This window comes from Phaseolus vulgaris, chromosome 10 (assembly GCF_051622355.1).
Source record: "Phaseolus vulgaris cultivar YP4 chromosome 10, ASM5162235v1, whole genome shotgun sequence".
Lineage (NCBI taxonomy): Eukaryota > Viridiplantae > Streptophyta > Magnoliopsida > Fabales > Fabaceae > Phaseolus > Phaseolus vulgaris.
The window spans coordinates 13,928,991-13,948,745 of NC_143507.1; positions in this window are offsets into that span (position 1 = coordinate 13,928,991).

The following is a 19,755-nucleotide window of genomic DNA, read 5'->3' on the forward strand; positions in this document are numbered from 1 at the left end:
GTGATTGATTCCATCTGTAAAGAAGGCTCGCAACATATTTGGTTAAATCATTGATAAAATGGGGTTAACTCGGGATGACAAATTAAATCACCTTACAAATTTTGGAATCCTTATGAATGTCATGAATCTCTGGTGATGTTTTGGTCAGTCAGCGGTCCACTCCAACATGTCCTTTAATGGTTTTCAATGCATAATTTTGTTGGTGACAACCCTTGGAATTCATTGGCAAGATTAGTGATTCATGGTGAAAGGTGGTTACATGTGTTTAGGAGTTGGTTAAATTACAGTTAGATTTGGAAATTCACTAACCTAAAGAATGAGTATGGGCATTACATGAATGATGCTAAACTAAATGGTTAAGCTACTTTGTATGATTGACACCTTGTTTGGGGAACTATGATTGATTTCATCAATGAAGAGGTCCTGCAAAATGTTTGGTTAAATTAGTAAAAAAAATATGGTTAATTGCGGCATGAGATGAGTTAAATGACCTTATGTTCCAAGTGTTGGTAAAGCAAGTGACTAACAAATCTTGTAATGATACATTCTCCTTCTATTGATGATTTATGTCTTCCTTGTCCATTAGTTTAGTAATGATCAAAATGTAAAGCGTGATTAAATCTCTATAAAGTTCTTGAGGAAAACTTGTTTTAAAGTTGGTTTTCTACTAAATTTTAAACATATAGTTGATTATGTTAGGTTCATAATGGATTATCTAGGTGAGACAACTAGTTTTTACTATACTAAAAAATAATTAATTACTTGAAGTAATAAACAATTATGTATTAAAATATATTTTCACATCCGTTCACATTTAATCGATTATTTTGATAAAAAAAAAGTATTTTCACATTTTTCAGTAAATAATCGATTATTTCAAGTAATAATTGATTATGTTGATGAAAGAAGAAAATGTGCTTTCTGATTGTCTTTCATTTAATCGATTATATCAAGTTTTGATTGATTATTCTGATAAAAAAAATTGTATTAGAAAATAATCAACTATTTGAACTAATAGTCAATTATGTTGATCACAATATGGTGTTATTTTTTTTGCATTTATTTGATTATATGAAGTAATAATCGGTTATGGTTTGAAATATGGTTATTGGAGTGTGAGTTTGGTTAAATGAGCTTATGGGAAAGGGAGCAAATCTGTACTGCAAACAGAGTTATCTAGTGCAAAGAGTATATGTTGATGAAGATTTGTGATCTAATGGTAGAAAAATCAGTAACTGTGCCTAGGTGAATTCTTTAAGTATGAGGCAGTTTCAGGGACTGAGTTAATTAAGCAAACAAGAATTAAGGCATTGAAGTGTTGACTTGGCAATATACAGTCAGATAGTTTTTCCATAGGTTTAGTATGATATATTTTTGTTCTGGTTAACAGCGGGATGGAATTAATGATTGTATTTTGTGATATTTTTACGGTCAAAGGCGAAAATTTATTAATGTTGTTAACGGGTGACAAAGCGGGTCGTTCCGCTCAACATATGCCTGTCTCGTTTAGGCCCGCAAAATGCAAGTTCGATTGGCCTGTCCCGCATATAAAATGTGGGCTGGTTTTCATGACCCGCCCTGCATATAGGTTGATTTGCGGGCTTGCGGGCTTGCGGGCTGATCCGCATTCATTTTTGGAACATGGAGGAGGAGTAGAGGTAGCAGCGGTGTATAGCGGAATGACGCGAGCGGCAGCAATGCGACAATAGCGTGCGACAGTTGCAGGCGAAGCAGCGCGAAGTCGCAAGTGGAGCAAACGGCGACACTACAAAGAAGAATGTGTGGTGTGTTGTGTGCGTTTTTTAGAATAGCATAGTTGCATTGTGTTTTGAGTGAAAATATAATTTTCTTTCATTCAAAGTTGTCACCCCCTCCTGAACCATTGTTGCTAAGTCAATTAATTTTATTTTTTGCAGACTAGCAGACCAGCCCGCCCCATCCGTGTTGTTGGTCCGTACAGACCACAAATTATGCGGAACGAGATAATACGATCAGCGAGTTGAAAATATCGGTCCGCACACGATTTTTCCCGTAGGGGCCGGCTTGCTTTGCCATTCAGTCTCTAGCACTTATGGTTCATCCAACCCTTTCACACGAGAGAGCGGAGTTGGAGAGTTCTCCTTTATAAATGGAAAACATTAAAAACCTTCCATTCTTAAATAGTACAAAGTGACTTCAAATATTATTACCACATATTGGCCTCACAATGGTGTGCATGATATTACGGTGTTAGTTAAATATTTTCCATGATATATTATATAATATATTAAATAACTTCTAAAAACAACATCAAAATTAAATTTAGTTACGTGGACCTGTTTAAAAAATTATGATTATGTTTTAATTAATTAACCTCTGCTACACATGTTTTGATTTTAATAAGTTTAGGATTAATTGAAGTTTTTTATTTTTTTCGGGAAATTTGATAGTAAAGATATTCGTAGACAATTATATTTCAGTAATATTAAACAAGAAGAATTTTAATAACAAGAAGAAGAATTTTTTAATTTAAAATTTGATATAATTAAAGCATAAATATATATGATATAATTACGTTATATTTATTTTCTTATAACGAGTAACCAACAAGTGTTGATTCATGTGAAACCATATTCAATCTCTGAAATAAGATTTCATATTTAAATTTTATAAATATAAAACACATGATTGGCATGGTGATCTCATCAAAACTAATAAAATAGATTTTTAACGCATTATTGGTAATTGTACTGACCAGGTCATCAGGTGTGATGACGTGGACAAAAGAAAGGTAGGTGGTCAAGAAGTCAACATAATCGGTTATCGCCGAGATATGTCACCGCCAAGACGAGTCATCGCCCAAGAGAAGGACATCGCCCGAATAGTCAACCCGCGTGACAGAAGCATTTCACAGAGAAGAGGGCCCACATGATGGAATAACCCTAAGTTGGGTGGCGACGCTGTGGGACCCTCCGCATAGAATAAACGATCAAGTCAAAGGGGCACGTGACAATGCCCACGTGCTCATTAAGGATCTCCAAGGAAGGCTGCATGCATGACACGTGATTAATTAGGGCACTCAAATAGTATGATGGCGCGAGAAATACAGTACCTAAGTTAGAGCCCAAATGGCCGCAAGGTTATTCACTGCACTCCAGATAAGGGAAGTCCATGGGCCAGATACGCTAAGATCCTAAGGATAGCGGCGCAAGGACCTTCTCCAAGGAACCGTAGATAATAGCAGCAACACAAAGGTAAACCCTAGTTTTCACCTATATAAAGGGCATGAAGAACCCTAGTAAGGTACGCTTTCACAGTTTTACAAGCTTTAACCTAGTTCTCATAAAGTTACTCAGAATACTAGACACTAGTTGCTCTTGACGGCGCACCCAGCTGTGAGCACAAGGCAATTAGGGCAACACAGTTTAGGCACACAGTTCCAGTCATTGAGATAATCATACAGTTTTCAGTCACTTTGGTGTTTCTCGCTAGCTGACTTGATCGTCGGAGTGCAAACGGCCGCGAGGGCGCCCCTTTGTTCTTCTTTTTCAGGTACTCATATACAAGACAGAACGAAGGTGCTCTAGCTCGTGAGGACAAGCCACTCATAAAGACGACCCAGGTCAACCGGCCGGAACATCTGGCGCCCCCTGTGGGGCCGATATAAACATCGGTTCCACCACACAAGTTTTCAATTCCAGTTTTCAAAACCCAGATAAATCGAGAGGATCTCTAGAGAACCATGACCACCCGACCAGCACGCGCCAGGAGCGAAGAGATGACCCTACAACAACTCATGGGTATGGTGCAAGGGCTGCAGGACGCAGTGGCAGCCTCAAAGGTGGAGCAGGAGCGCATGCAGGCGGATCTGGCAGCCTCTCAAGCAAGAAACGACGAGCTCCACCACGCCAATGAAGAATTACGCCGTGGATGGCGTGGCAGAGACGAGCCTGAGGCTGCATCCCCACCCAGGGAATTCACAACACCGTTTTCACAGGCAATTCTGGAGACAGCGATCCCCAACACGTTCACGGGACCCAAAGCGACCTTCACAGGGGTATAGGATCCCAAGGCACACCTCACGGCGTTCCACACACAGATGTTGTTGGTAGGCGGTTCAGACGCCGTGAGGTGCAAGCTTTTCATGAGCACCTTGACGGGGATGGCTATGGATTGGTTCATCAGCCTCCCAGAGGGCCACGTCACGTCCTTCGCCCAACTCTCACAACTATTCAGGGAGCAGTATCTAGCCAACAGAACTCCCGCCTCAGTCTCATATGATCTTTTCGACGTCAAGCAGTTCCAAGGCGAAACCCTGAAGGAGTACATAAGCCGTTTTGGGGCACAAGTGGTGAAAGTAGGCACCTCGGAAGAACCCATGATCGTGTACGCATTCAGGAAGGGGGTACGGCCCGGATCTTTTAGTAAAACACTCAACTGCAGTCGCCCAAAAACTTTCGCTGAAATAAGGCGACGAGCGGTAGAGCACATTGCCTCTGAAGATGAGGCGTACGAGAAGTGCACCAAGCCGCCCGCGCGGCCCAAGGCATAGATACGAACGCAACCTGTTAGGGTTCACCAAGCCACCACGGAGAGGAAACACTTGGACAGGAAGCGCGCCTACGAGCCAAGGAGGACCCAGTCTAGGGGTCGAGCAGAGGAGAGAAGAGAAGGGAACAGGCCACCGAGACACAACTTCGTGATGGAACTCAAGGATCTGATCGCGGTGCCTAACATAGCCGACAGGCTGAGGCCACCGGAGAAGTCCGACAGAATGCTGGGACCCCACAAGGAATTGTGGTGTGAGTTCCACGAAGCATTTGGACATCGTATTAACAATTGTTTAGCGTTGGGTCACCAATTAGACGAACTCGTGAAGAATGGTTTCCTGAAGGACTACTTGGTGGAGAAGCAGACAGGACAGTCGTCGGTTCCACAACCGACGAGCGGCGAGGGACAGCAGCACGAGGTGCCCATCCACGGCGAGGTCCACACCATAGCGGGTGGGTTCTCGGGCGGCGGATGTACGGCATCGCAACGCAAGAAGTATGCCAGGTCCGTAATGTTAGTGGAGGCTTTTGAGGATCATTCACCCGATGTGGACATCACGTTCACCAAAGAAGACCTCAGGGATGTCGTGCCCCACGACAACGATCCCATCGTGATCTCACTTATCACGGCGGGAAGGACGGTTCATCGAGCACTGGTCGATCAAGGGAGCTCGGCAGATGTGATGTTCTGGCCAACGTTCGAAAAGTTACAGTTGTCCCCAGACCATCTGAGGCCGTTTGGGGGCTGCCTATACGGCTTTGCTGGTGACCAAGTGGAGGTCAGGGGGTACATCGAGTTAAGAACGACATTCACAGACGGGGCGGTGTCGCGAACAGAGAAGATCAGATACCTGGTCGTGAATGCCCCCTCGGCATACAACGTCCTGCTGGGAAGGCCAACGCTCAACAGGATAGGAGTTGTGCCCTCCACTAGGCATATGAAGGTTAAACTACCTTCGATGGAAGGGGTGATCATCACCATCCGCTCCGATCAAAAGGAGGCAAAGAAGTACTATGAAAACAGCCTCAAAAATAGGCGATCAGTGTGCCATGTAAGCACAGCGCCACCCCCTGGTGCAGGTCCCGGCCAAGAGGACCGGCGAATAGGCACAACGCTCCAAGTAATCTCTGGGGAAGATGCGGCGATGCCAGATGTGGCGAGCAACGCAGAGATAGAGGAAGAAGGCGATCGCCTGGAGGCCACCAGGGAGTCAGGAATCGCAAAGGCGGTCATCGCCAGTGAGAGGAGGCCCCAGCCGGTCAGGGAGTGGCTCACAAAGGAGATCGGCGGAAAGACATTCAAGCTGGGAAAAACCCTAGACGACGAAACGCGGGATCAAATCGCCAAGGTAATAAGTAGACATCTGGATGCGTTTGCATGGTCTGCCTCAGATATGCCGGGGATTGATCCCGACCTCTTGTCCCATCGGTTGGCAATGGACCCCCAAGTCAAGCCGATCTGTCAAAGAAGGAGGAAGTTCAATGAAGAAAGAAGGCAGGCGATCAGGGAGGAAACACAGAAACTCCTATCCGCAGGTCACATCAAGGAAGTGCAGTATCCGGAATGGCTTGCCAATGTTGTGTTGGTAAAGAAGAGCAACGGGAGATGGCGAATGTGCGTCGATTTCACAGATCTAAACAAGGCGTGCCCAAAGGATTCCTACCCTTTGCCCAGCATAGACGCCTTGGTAGACAATGCAGCAGGGTTCAAAATGTTAAGCTTCCTGGATGCCTTCTCGGGGTACAACCAGATAAAGATGCACCCCATGGACGAGGAAAAAACTGCCTTCATGACGGAAAGGTCGTGCTATTGTTACAAGGTGATGCCCTTTGGGCTGAAGAACGCGGGAGCTACGTATCAGAGGCTAATGGACAAAGTGCTCGCGCCCCTGCTAGGGAGGAACGTCCAAGCTTATGTCGACGACATGATCGTGACATCCCCGGAAAAGAATCGGCATGTCGCCGATCTAGAAGAACTATTCACTATTGTACCGCCCAGGTGGTCGGAAGTGATGACGTGGCAGCAAGCTATTATATAGGCGTGTTGAACGGGGCACCTGGCTGGCAGAAGGGAAGGAAGTCGGGGGGCTCGTGTAGTCGCCAGTCATTAAGTTGGCGTGCTCCGATCTCTAGCATACCTAAACCGGCGATCACCAGGTTTGTGATGAAGTCGCCGGATGCGAACCCAGACGACCAAGTGATCAGAGATCGTCGAAAGGAGGACATCGCCGAAGGATCAGGGAAGCTTGTTCCAGGCTTTCGAAGCAGAGGATGAAGTCGTCAGATGGTCATTCCCTAACTAGCCAGAGGTTGAGGTCGAGGAACAGCTTACCCGAGCATGCACGATGAAGCAAGTGAAGTAGATCATGATGGCGGCCGGCGAGACCACAGGGAAGGTGTGTATGAAGACACCCGTACTCGCCACGCAGAAGAGATCACGCTCCAAGGCAGTTATGCGCTGAGTTGCTTCCTGCATAAGTAACTTAGCCGAAAGCCTGAAGAGTAAGAGGTGATGCCCAAGTCAAGGATGCTCCAGATGGTGACACGTGTACAACTGGATACGAGCCACGTGTCCAGATGTGTAACTGTCAGGAGAGAGAAAATGCACAGGTATATAAGGGATCCTAACGAACTTCTGAGGTACGCGCATTTTAGAATACTTCTTTTACGCTTGCGAGAACTTGAGTACGCTGAGAGAGAATTTTGCACGGTTCCTGAAGTTCTTAGTTTTCTCTTAGTATTTTGGTGGTTCAGTCGCTGACTTGGGCGTCGGAGCGTGATCGGCCGCAGCGGCGCCGTTCTGTCTTTTGCAGGTTCTTGAGGTGAATCAAGGCGAAGGACGGAAGCTAACACGGCGCAAAGTCGATCCAGATTTGACGAGGCAAGGCTCTTGCGTCCTGGTCAACAGGCAGGATCAGCTACAATAGCCAAGTACAGGCTGAAGCTAAACCCCGAGAAGTGCATTTTCGGCGTAGAAGCGGGAAAGTTTCTGGGTTTCCTCTTAACCGAAAGAGGAATCGAAGCGAACCCTGACAAGTGTGCTGCCATCCTAGCGATGAGAAGCCCTGCTACTGTCAAGGAGGTACAACAGCTTACAGGTCGGATGGCCGCTCTGTCACGATTCGTATCTGCCAGTGGGGAAAGGGGCCACCCGTATTTCCAGTGTTTGAAGAGGAATAACAGGTTTGTCTGGACGAGAGAGTGTGAAGAGGCTTTCGTAAAGCTCAAGGAGTACTTGGCGAGCCCGCCGGTTCTGTGCAAACCTCAAGTAGGAGCGCCCCTCAAGCTATACTTCGCCATCACCAAAAGGGCGTTGAGTGCGGTGCTCGTCCAAGAGCAAGATCAAACTCAGAAACCTATCTATTTTGTCAGTAAAGTGTTACAAGGTCCAGAGGTGAGATACCAAGCCTTGGAGAAGGCGGCCCTGGCGGTCGTGTTTTCGGCGAAGAGGTTGCGACATTACTTCCAGAGTTTCGTGATATGGGTGATGACTGACTTTCCCATCCAAAAGGTCCTAAAGAAACCAGATGTGGCCGGGAGGATGGTGAAATGGGCAGTGGAGTTGTCCGAGTTCGACATCAGGTATGAAACCCGAGGACCAATCAAGGGGCAAATCTTCGCCGACTTTGTGGTCGAGCTGTCCGCCGAAACAACGCGTAGTGCCAGAAACGACGATCGGTGGATACTCTCGGTTGATGGATCGTCCAACCAGCTAGGTAGTAGGGCTGGAGTCATTCTGGAAGAACCCAACGGCGTATTAATAGAACAATCCCTGAGATTTGCCTTCAAAGCCAGCAAAAATCAGGCGGAATACGAAGCATTGATTGTCGGTATTCTATTAGCAAAGGAAATGGGGGCGAAGGCATTGATGGCCAAGAGCGACTCTTTGCTGATCACCGGGCAGGTGACCGGCGAATTCCAGGCCAAGGATCCACAAATGGCGGCCTACCTAGAGTATGTACAGGAGCTAAGAAGTTCTTTTGCCTTGTTCGAAGTAGTGCACGTGCCAAGGGAGCATAATGCCCGAGCCGACTTGCTTGCCAAGCTCGCCAGTTCGGGCAAGGGGGGCAGGCAGAGGACTGTTATACAAGAAACTCTAAAGACACCTCGGGCGTTCGCAGTAGATCACCAGGTTCTTCAAGTTTGCAAGTCAACGGAAGGGATAACAAGGAGTCATCGATCATTAACTCAGGAAACCTTGAGAGCGCCGAGAGTTAGGGCGCACCCAGTGGAGGAAGCGAAGACAACGCGAGTTTGCACCGTTTACCAACCAGATACATGGATAACACCGTACCAGCGGTACATAGCAGACGGCGTCCTCTCGGTAGATCCAACAGAGGCCAAAAAGATAAAGAAAAGCTCCAGCAAGTTCACCTTGATCGATGGGGAGCTATACAGGTTCAGATTTACACACCCCCTATTAGTGTGTGTGCATGGAGAGAAGTGCGTAAGAATTATGACTGAACTTCACGAGGGAATCTGCGGAAGCCACATCGGAGGTCGAGCCCTAGCAACAAGAACTCTCCGCGCGGGCTATTATTGGCCAACCATGAGGGGAGATTGCAAGGAATACGCACAACGTTGCAAACAATGTCAACAACATGCTAATTGGCACAAGGCGCCCCCAGAAGAGCTAAAGTCGATCTATAGCCCCTGGCCGTTTCATACGTGGGGAATCGATATTCTGGGGCCCTTTCCTTTGGCGATCAGGCAAATGAAGTACTTAGTCGTGGCAATCGAGTACTTCACGAAATGGATCGAAGCGGAACCAGTAGCCCATATTACCGCACACAAGATTCAGAATTTCGTATGGAAGAACATCGTGTGTCGTTTTGGTGTACCAAAGCGTTTGGTATCAGATAATGGGACCCAATTCGCGAGTCACTTATTGAAGAAACTGTGTGAGGATATTGGGACGCAACAGGTGTTTGCTTCTGTGGAGCACCCACAAACGAATGGACAAGTGGAGTCGGCCAATAGGGTTTTGTTGAGAGGACTGAAGAGGAGGTTGGAGAAAGCCAAGGGGTCTTGGGCGGAGGAAGTCCCTCGCATAGTATGGGCATATCATACTACCGAACAATTGGGAACACACGAAACCCCATTTAGCTTGGTATACGGGTGCGACGCCATGATCCCAGTCGAAATCCAGGAAAGCTCGCCAAGATTCCAGAACTTCGTAGCAGAAGACTCGAACATCGAAAGGAGAATGAATTTGGATTTGCTAGACGAAGTCAGGGAGGAGGCGAGGGTAAAAGCTGAAGCAGTAAAAAGAAGAGTGGAACGTAAGTACAACTCCCGGATGAAATCAAGGCGATTCAGAGATGGCGACCTGGTAATGAGGAATAAGCTGTCGCCCAAGTGGACGGGACCATTCAGAATAACCGAAGCGCTCAGAAACGGCGCTTACCGCCTAGAGACATTGGAAGGAGGGGCGATTCCCCGCACTTGGAATGCCACCCATCTCAAGTTTTATTACAGTTAAAACATTTTCAAGGGGGCACTCTTTTTCCCCGAAAAGGGTTTTTTAATGAGGCCACCCAATAAAAAGTTTTCAAAGTTTATCAAAGTTCCCAGAGTTATTTAAATGTACGCTTATCTTTTTAAGTTTTTGAAGAGAGCCCTTGTCGCCTCTACATAGTTTAGTGCAAATGTGAAAGTTAAAATTTTTCAAGTCCTCATCGTCAGTTGGCGATCGGAGGCGCAAGTTAAGTCAAGTCCCAACCGCCATTCAGCGATCAGAGGCACAAGTTAAGTTCTAAGTCCTCATCGTTAGTTGGCGATCAGAGGCACGAGTTAAGTTCTAAGTCCTCATCGTTAGTTGGCGATCGGAGGCGCAAGTTAAGTCAAGTCCCAACCGCCATTCAGCGATCAGAGGCACAAGTTAAGTTCTAAGTCCTCATCGTTAGTTGGCGATCAGAGGCACGAGTTAAGTTCTAAGTCCTCATCGTTAGTTGGCGATCGGAGGCGCAAGCTAAGTTTTAAACCCTCATCGCCACCTGGCAATCGGAGGTGAAAGTTAAGTTTTAAGTCCTACTCACCTAGAGCTAGTATAGGCGAGAACAGATTAAAGGTCCTACTCGCCTAGAACGAGCGTAGGCGAGAACAAATTAAGAAGTCCTACTTGCCAAGAATGAGTATAGGCGAGAGTTCAGAGCAAGATGACAGGTATGTCCAGTATGAGTTAAAATCCGAGCGCCTAGTCCTTGAGCAGGGGTTAAAGGATTCCTTCGGGACGCCCCCTCCTCAAGTATGAATAGCTAGCCCCTGCACCAGAGAAAGTCCTCCTCACCCTCGAGTGAGTTCAGGCAAGATGAGATTAAAAGTCCTCAGTGCATCCAGGGAAAAGGTAGCCCCTGGGCAAGTTGAGGCACCAGAGAAAATCCTCCTCGCCCTCGAGCGAAGCTGAGGTCAGTTATCAGTTAAATCCTCCTCGCCCTCGAGCGAAGCTGAGGTCAGTTAATAGTTATCAGTTAAATCCTCCTCGCCCTCGAGCGAAGCTGAGGTCAGTTAAATAGTTATGAGAAAAAGTCTTCCTCACCCTCGAGTGAGTTCAGGCAAGAACAGAATACAAGACCTCTTTGCTTAAGCAAATTGAGGCACCAGAAAAAGTCCTCCTCACCCTCGAGTGAGTTCAGGCAAGAACAGAATACAAGACCTATTTGCTAGGCAAGAACATAATACAAGACCTCTTTGCTTAAGCAAGTTGAGGCAAGTTCGAAAGTCCTCAGTGCAGAACCAGGCCAACAAAGTTTTAGGCGATGACCTAGAAATACACATGTCACTACTTGGCAGATCAGGCAAGCGAGATTTCAGATACTAAAAATGACTCCCGCCTACTGCTCAGTAAGTAATTTCGTGTCAAATGTTATTGCTATAGACTAACCGTTTGTTCAAGATAAGTTGATTTCAAGGAAATTAAGCATCAGTTTGTGCTAAGTTAATTGGGTTGAGTAAAAACCAACCAAGTTATCAGGTAATCGCACAACAGATAAGTTATCAGAGGGGAAGAAGTCACAGGGTGGCTGAGGTAGGTTCGTAAAAGACACCTCACTACTCAGATCAAGTTGTTTCAGATTAAAGGCTCAGGGAAGGCAGAGGGGGGTCCGTTAAAGGTAGCTCTCCTCCCAGAATGAGCATAATTGATAGCTCAAGGTATGAGGCCGCCCCCTCAGAGGACGCCTTGGCAGATAAAAAGGAAAATAGCATCTAAAGAAGCCCACGACTTTGTGATTGAAGCTCGAAAGAAGAAGTACACGGCGAGAACTAAGTTAGCAGAGTTTGAGGCGATGACATAGAAGTGCGCATGTCACTTGGCAGATCAGGCGAGCTAGATTTCAGATACTAAGACTGACCCACGCCTACTGCCCATTGGCGCTAAGTCGATTTCTTTAAAGCAAGAGTCAGTCAGTTATATCATATCAGATGATTACGCGACAGATAAAGGCGAGGTCATGCGCATATATTAAAGCAGTTTTGAATAAAGAGAAAGTCGTTGCAAATAGATTCATTACACATAAACCAAGGGCGAATATATAAGTCTTTCAGGGTGTTTTGACGGCAAATGGGAATGTTAATCTGAAGGTACAATTTTGTCGTCTACCACTTCATGGCAAATCGAGAATTGAGAGAGGTCCAAGTCGGGATAAGCACAAGCGAACTGCTCCAAGGCCGCGCCAAACCCGGAAGTCAGGACGTTTGCAGCGCTGAGGTCGAGTTCTTCAATTTGTTTCTTCAGTTTTTCGTTCTCCTCAAGCGCCTGGGCAAGCTTTGCTGCAGACTCGTTCAGCTCCTTATCTTTCTCGCTCAGTTCCTTGGCCTTTTGGTCCTTCTCGGCTTCGATCTTGCCCAGTAGGTCCTCCCTCTCAATTGACTTGGATTCGAGCTCATTCACGTAGGCCTTTTTAGCCTCAAGAGCCTCCTCCAGGTCCGCTATTTGTTCCTGCTGAGGCACGAGCCTGCTTTCAAGTTCAGCGACCTCTAAGAGTTTATCGTTGAGCTTTTTGTGTAGCTCAGCGCTATTTTTGCGTTCGTTCCGCAGCTCGTCCTTCAGAGCATTCTCTAACCGCAAAAATTCCAATCCTCGCATCGTAAGGTCACGCTTAAGTTGTTGGACTTGGTCCTTCGCAGCACCGGCTTCGGATTCATACTGATTTAAGGAGTCCTTTAGAGCCTCGCCCATCATCTGGTAAAGGCGCTTCTCTACACACTCAGTGGTCATAGCACTGAGGTAAGCGGCGTGGGCTTTCAAAACCTCCTCAACAGGGGCTGCAAGAGCAGGAATTGGGAGAGGGGTTGAGGGTTAGTTCTCGCCACCACCCTCATAGGTGTGAACGACCAGGGAAGCATCGGGACGCGGCGGCGATACGTTTGGCTCCACTACAGGTTGGGGGGGTGACTGAACATCCACAGCCTGGTTCGGAACGCCTCCGGCAGCTGAAGTATTTGACGACAGAGTATCCCCAGCGCTCTCAAAGGGTGTGGAGGCACTGGGGGACTCTCCGCGTAATCTGGGCCGGCACTTTCGATTGTTGGCGGCTCGGTGGTGGTCGACCTGTTCCTTTTACAGACAAGCCCATCTTTAGTACTCTCGTCCTCCTCTTCGTCTGACACCACTGTGGGAATCTTCCTCTTGGCCCTCTTTGGTGGCAGTTTCTTTCTCACAGGGGCAGGAGGGGCGACGAGGGAAGGTGAGCCCATGGGAGGGAGCTCGCCCCGAGCAACGGCAGCTTCTGCGATAGAATTCGGGACAGTCTAAGAACCTGCTGTGAGATTGTGACGCTTGGCTAAGGAGCGTAGCCTGGCCATACGATCTTTTCCCAACATTGTATCTGCACAAAGTGATCAATGTTTACAAATCAATCCAGTTTCAGGTAACCGGTAATACAGGGACCAAGCAGCCAAGAATAAGCGTGGGACAGTGTAATGCAAATAAGTTTGATAAAGGGCAAAGTGGACTTGGCGGAGGAAGAGGAATCCAAATAGAGTAGAAGGGCAGACCTATGTAAAAGTCTAGTTGATCTTCATAGAATTCGAACTTGATGATTGAGGGGGTGGACAAGGTGGTATTGGTGGAGGCAACTTCTTTCCAGAAATTGCACAAGTCTCTGTCAAGCTCCCCCATCTTCTCTGGACTCCTAGCTTTCCGAAAATGATCCTTAGAATCCTTCTTTCCTTTGTTAACCCAGTACAAGGGGAACCCATCAAGAAGTGCAGGATCCCGGTCATTGCAGCAAACATGGACAAACTTACCCTTCCAGTCCTTATAAGATTGCTGGAAGATTGAGAGGATGGACCTCCCAGCAATTCCTTTGAGGCTTACCCACAGGCGATCCCCTGGGTTTTTAGCCTCGAACAGAAATAAGAACACATCTACGAAGGCTGGATGGCTTAGGTGGGCACAGACAATTTGGTATGCTCTGATGAACGCCCAGCCGTTGGGGTGCAGCTGGGCAGGGGCAATATCAAGCTCGGTCAGGAGCTCCCTCTCGAAACGAGTGAAAGGGAACCTGAGCCTAACCTTCTTGAATACAGTTGCATAGATGAAGCAGAAAGGGTGGCCGTCGTTGCCATCGTTGTCAGTACAGACAGGTTCCCCAGGAGGACAAGGACGAATGGCAACCTTGTCGTCATGCTCCTTATGAAAGGTAAGATGGGTCTTATCTCTCAAACGGTGAATAGCGGCCTCAGTATTGATCGAGGAAGTCTCATTCAGCAAGGCTGGAGGAGCCCATGGGTACAACAGTTTATAGTCAGGAATGGGGCGTACAGTGGCATTGGTTTGTGGGGAGGTTGATTGCAGTTGGTTAGGTTGAGAGGGCGCAGGCCTCTGAGCCCGGTTTGAAAGGACAGCGGGATCTCTAGGTGGGTTGCGAGATGTGGAGGGGTTTCCTGAAGAAGGTTGTTTACGTGACTTTGGAGGAGGGTTTCGAGAGGGGGCAGGGTTGTTTGGTGTAGCCCCCGTACGAGCCATCGAGAAACTGCAGGGAAGACGACAAGAAAATGAAAAAGGGAAAAATAGAGGGTTGATAAACAGAATGACTCGATTGAAAGACGGAAAAGGAAAACAGCATGAACAAAGGAGGTCGCAGAGAGGAAAAGGAAAACCTAAAACGCAGGAAAATGCAAGACAGAAAACAAGCAGCCCACAACGTATGCTCCAAGCAGTTAATAGATGATGCAAGCCGATTAAAATGCGGTAAGCACTAGCGAGAGTAATAAAAAGGTCACCTTTTGATGATCGAAGGAGCGCGCGGAGAAACGATGATTGGGGAGTCAAAGCGTTCACCAGAGCGTATAGAAAGTTTGAAAGTGAAGAAGAAAGATAATGAAACAGTGTAGTGGCGCGAGAATTTTTAGAGTTTCGAATGTTACGAGAAGCGCAAACGACACAAGATAATGACCATCGATGAGTCCACGTGTCAGTTGATGGGGGGGAGGGTTGGTGAAGTGTCAAATCAGTTACCAACGTGGGCATTGGCGCGCGAAGCCACGTAGATCGTCGGGGTTTAACTTATCCTTCTCGCCAGAAGAATCGCAGCCCGCATATCAGTCGAGTCATCAAGGGCGATGACATAATCGAGAACTGCGTATAATCGCCGATCGTGCAGGGGGCGGTCTGACGTCGTTACAAGCAGCACATCGCCAACTATACCAATAAGCTCGGGATAAGCTCGGGGCAAAAACGGGGAGAAAGCTCAAACAAGCAGGCATCCCTCACAAAAACGAAGGCCGAGCAGAGCCATGAGTGAAGTAATCAGGAGTAAGGTATTTAAGAAATGAGGAAACAAGCAAATGCTATCTAAGGAATTCACGCCAAGCATAACGAAGGGGATATCGGGAGTAACGCGCGCGGCATTGCAAAAAACGTAAGCATGCAAATATAAGTCGAACAACATTCAACGTAATGAAAAACGTAAAGCCAGCGTTAGGGTTACAGACGGAGTTTATAACAGGTGCAAGATGAAAATATAATCCTACACACATCCTAATGTCTGCACAGGAAGCAAGAACATATCACTCATCAGTGGCCCCTAGAGTTTGAGCAATACGACGAAGAAGCCCTGTCTCCGAACCTCAAAGCCTGAGTCAGCAGTGCTCTCTGATGATCGTTTATCTTCGAACCTACGTAAAAAAAGAAAAAAGGAGTAAAATACAGTAAGAGACAGACATGAAACAAAGTACTTCCGAGCAAAATCGTGCAAAAATCCAGCAACAACAGAAAGAAGGAGGATCATAAGGAAAGCCTCACACGCATATGTATTTCCCCAAAAGCTCGGCGTTATACTCTAAACTTATCAAGGCAGCCGCATCAAGACCTCCAGCACCCGCCAGGATCTTGCAAGCCTCCTGATCCCTTGGGGACAGCTTCTTGAGAGGCTTAGCTTTCAAGGCTCGGGCGTCCTTTGTCCAATACAAAGGAAAGCCGTCTAGAGCAGAAGGCACAAGGCTGGAACAACACACCTTGAAGAATCTACCTTTCCACTCTCTGAAGGTTTGCTGGAAAGGGGTCAAAAGAATCCTGCCAGGAATGTTACTAAGAGTTACCCATAGGTTATTTCTCTGCCTCTTCACCTCGAAGAAGTGAAGGAAAATATCTACGGAGGGTGCACATCCAAGAAAGCCAAACAAGATGTCAAAGGCCTTCACGAAGGCCCAACTGTTAGGATACAGTTGGGCTGGGGCAGTGTTCATCTCTGTTAACAGCTCCCTCTCGAACCTGGAAAAGGGAAGGCGTACACCGACGCACTTAAAGACTACTTGGTAAAAATAGAAAAAGGGGACCCCATTATTGGATCGTTCATCCCCGCACACCGGCTCCCCTAGGGAACAAGGGAGCACGACGATGTCATCATCATGCCTCTTTGCGAAGGCACGACGATTATAGGAACACTCTTCCCCCACATGTTCCCTCAGGGCCCTAGTAGAAAGTAAGCAGGAATACTCGTCGAGGATTTCACTCGAAGCCCAGGGGTAAAGATCTTTATGAGCCGCTCTGGAAGAAGCAGGGTTGGCAGGCATTTTAGTACGTGCTATCTGTGAAGGAGCTAAAGACCAAAGAGGAAGGGCTCAGCAGTAGGGTAGAGGAAGAAGAAGGCAAAGAAAGAACACAGGGGAAGGTCTTGAGAAGAAGGCAAAGAAAGAACACAGGGGAAGTTCTTGAGAAAAAGATGAATAGTGCAAGAAAGATACAAAAGAGGTAAAGACAGTGAGTTAAGGTACGGGGTTTTAAAAGATCCGAGCGCTACAATTAAAGCAATAAAGGGCGTTAAAGCAAACGTCCTACGACTGGGCCACGTGTCACGAAGTTAAGGTGCGAGCTGAAGTGTCACTTTTCTCGCTCAGAGAATATCACATCGTCAGAGTCCTTGAGGGTACGCTGCGCCGGCGACGCAGAGAATGTCACGTCAATCGGTCAGGAGGCGACACATCATCAGAACGCCGCGGGGACAGCAGGGGCGAGGCCTTAGTCTTTTTGCTAAAAACAAGTTATCAGCTCAAGACTTGGGGGCTTGTGTACCGACCAGGTCATCAGGTGTGATGACGTGGACAAAAGAAAGGTAGGTGGTCAAGAAGTCAACATAATCGGTTATCGCCGAGATATGTGACTGCCAAGACGAGTCATCGCCCAAGAGAAGGACATCGCCCGAATAGTCAACCCGCGTGACAGAAGCATTTCGCAGAGAAGAGGACCCACACGATGGAATAACCCTAAGTTGGGTGGCGGCGTTGTGGGACCCTCCACACAAAATAAACGATCAAGTCAAAGGGGCACGTGACAATGCCCACGTGCTCATTAAAGATCTCCAAGGAAGGCTGCATGCATGACACGTGATTAATTAGGGCACTCAAATAGTATGATGGCGCGAGAAATACAGTACCATGTTAGAGCCCAAATGGCAGCAAGGTTATTCACTGCACTCCAGATAAGGGAAGTCCATGGGCCAGATACGCTAAGATCCTAAGTATAGCGGCGCAAGGACCTTCTCCAAGGAACCCTAGATAATAGCAGCAACACAAAGGTAAACCCTAGTTTTCACCTATATAAAGGGCACAGAGAACCCTAGTAAGGTACTCTTTCACAGTTTTACAAGCTTTAACCTAGTTCTCATAAAGTTACTCAGAACACTAGACCCTAGTTGTTCTTGACGGCGCACCCAGCTGTGAGCACAAGGCAATTAGGGCAACACAGTTTAGCCACACAGTTCCAGTCATTGAGATAATCATACAGTTTTCAGTCACTGGTGTTTTTCGCTAGCTGACTTGATCGTCGGAGTGCAAACGGCCGCGAGGGCGCCCCTTTGTTCTTCTTTTTCAGGTACTCATATACAAGACAGAACGAAGGTGCTCTAGCTCGTGAGGACAAGCCACTCATAAAGACGACCCAGGTCAACCGACCGGAACAGTAATGATTATAATAAAAGCTAAACTTAATTAATTAATATATATATATATATATATATATTAGTGGTTAATTAAAATTAGAGTTTTACTCCTTATTGATATTTGGTCTTAACTTTTATTATATAAATTATTAATATAGCAATGGTACCTTGAGATCTCATAAATTTTATACAATTACACTCTCAATATTATTATTTTAATAAATTTTTATATAATTTAATTAAAAATTTACTTTTTATTATATATATTTATTTTTAAATCCATCACACATTTGTATACAATTCCAAAAATTTTAAAAGCATCATTTTCCTAATCTAAAACTATAATTTGAAATAGAAAATATCAAGCATTACTTTTGGATAAGTTTATCCATTACCATTTTTAAGAGAGAAAATAAATAAATAACTTATACATAATATATAATGATGCTCTAATATAGTTTTTCTAAAAATAAATTAGTATGAGCATAAATTAATTTTAACTTATATAAAGAATATTATTTTGTTTTTTCTTCTTAATTTTTTTACGCATGTATTTTAATAAGTTTGTCTAAACATACCTTTATATTGCACCTAAATTTTGTCTTATATCCTAAATCAATTCGGGAAGAAAACATGTCACAAATGAAATATTTGATTTTAAAATATTCCAAAAGAGTTTTTTTGTCTACCGTGATATAACAAAGAACTTATTTATTCTTAAATAAGGTATTATTGATTTTACTTTGGCAATTTGTAAAAATGGTAACAAAATGATATTTGTTTAATTAATATCTTTTTCAGCAGTCATTAGTTATAGTTTGACGTAACTGTTGAAGAATAAATAAAACTAAAAATATTATTATTATTATTATTATTATTATTATTATTATTATTATTATTATTATTTAAGTTATATATATAAACAATTTTAAATTCTTTAACAACGTTCTTTTTAATAAATTTTCTAAAAAAAATTGTCATTTTTAACACTACAATACCTAACTAAGAAGCTGGGAAACAACAATTTTCGCTTCCCCGGTAACTAAAAGTGTAAAAATTCCTTCTTGTTAATTATTTTATTATAACTTGATCAAATTCATATGTCTGATAGTTTTTCTTTATTTTTACTGAAGAAAAAAGCCATTTATGATCAATGTAAACAGCATGTTCACTGAGAAACAATTTGTGTTAATTGGTTTCAACACATATCAAATCCATTTCACAAAGAAATGCCAAATCCGTCTGGCCTAAATAACATGTAATTTGTGTTCCATTATGTTATTGTTAGAGTGCTAATAGTCAAGTCAAAGGAGATGGAGTGATAAAAGTGATGCCTTATACACAGTGCTTTTCTGATTTTCCCATCACAAAGCACATACTTTCTTTACATGTTCATCCATAAAGTGTGATATATAAGTGCTAAATGAGGTACTCATAGCCCCTATTAGTACAAAATTAAGGTACTCCTAGTCCATTGATCCTGGATTAAGAACAATTCCCATGTAAACTGGCCCAATTACTTTTGCATTACAATAGAACTATAAAACCATTTCCACACATTTGTTTTCTTGGGTTGGTTTTTTTGTGTGAACCCTTTTGTGTCTCAAACTTGTTTCAAGTATCACTCTTTCACTCAATTCCTTTATCATTCTTTTAGTTTGGTATGCTAGAAAGTGTGCATAGACATTTTCCTTATGCTTTTTCCTTTCTTGGTTTTTTATTTTTATTTTTATCTGATCGAGTAGTGGATTGAATAGTGTTGCATGATCTGAACTGGTGCTTGATAGTGCTTGTAAACATTTCTCTGGTGTTTGTTGGCATAAGGGTTGGATGGGAGAATGATT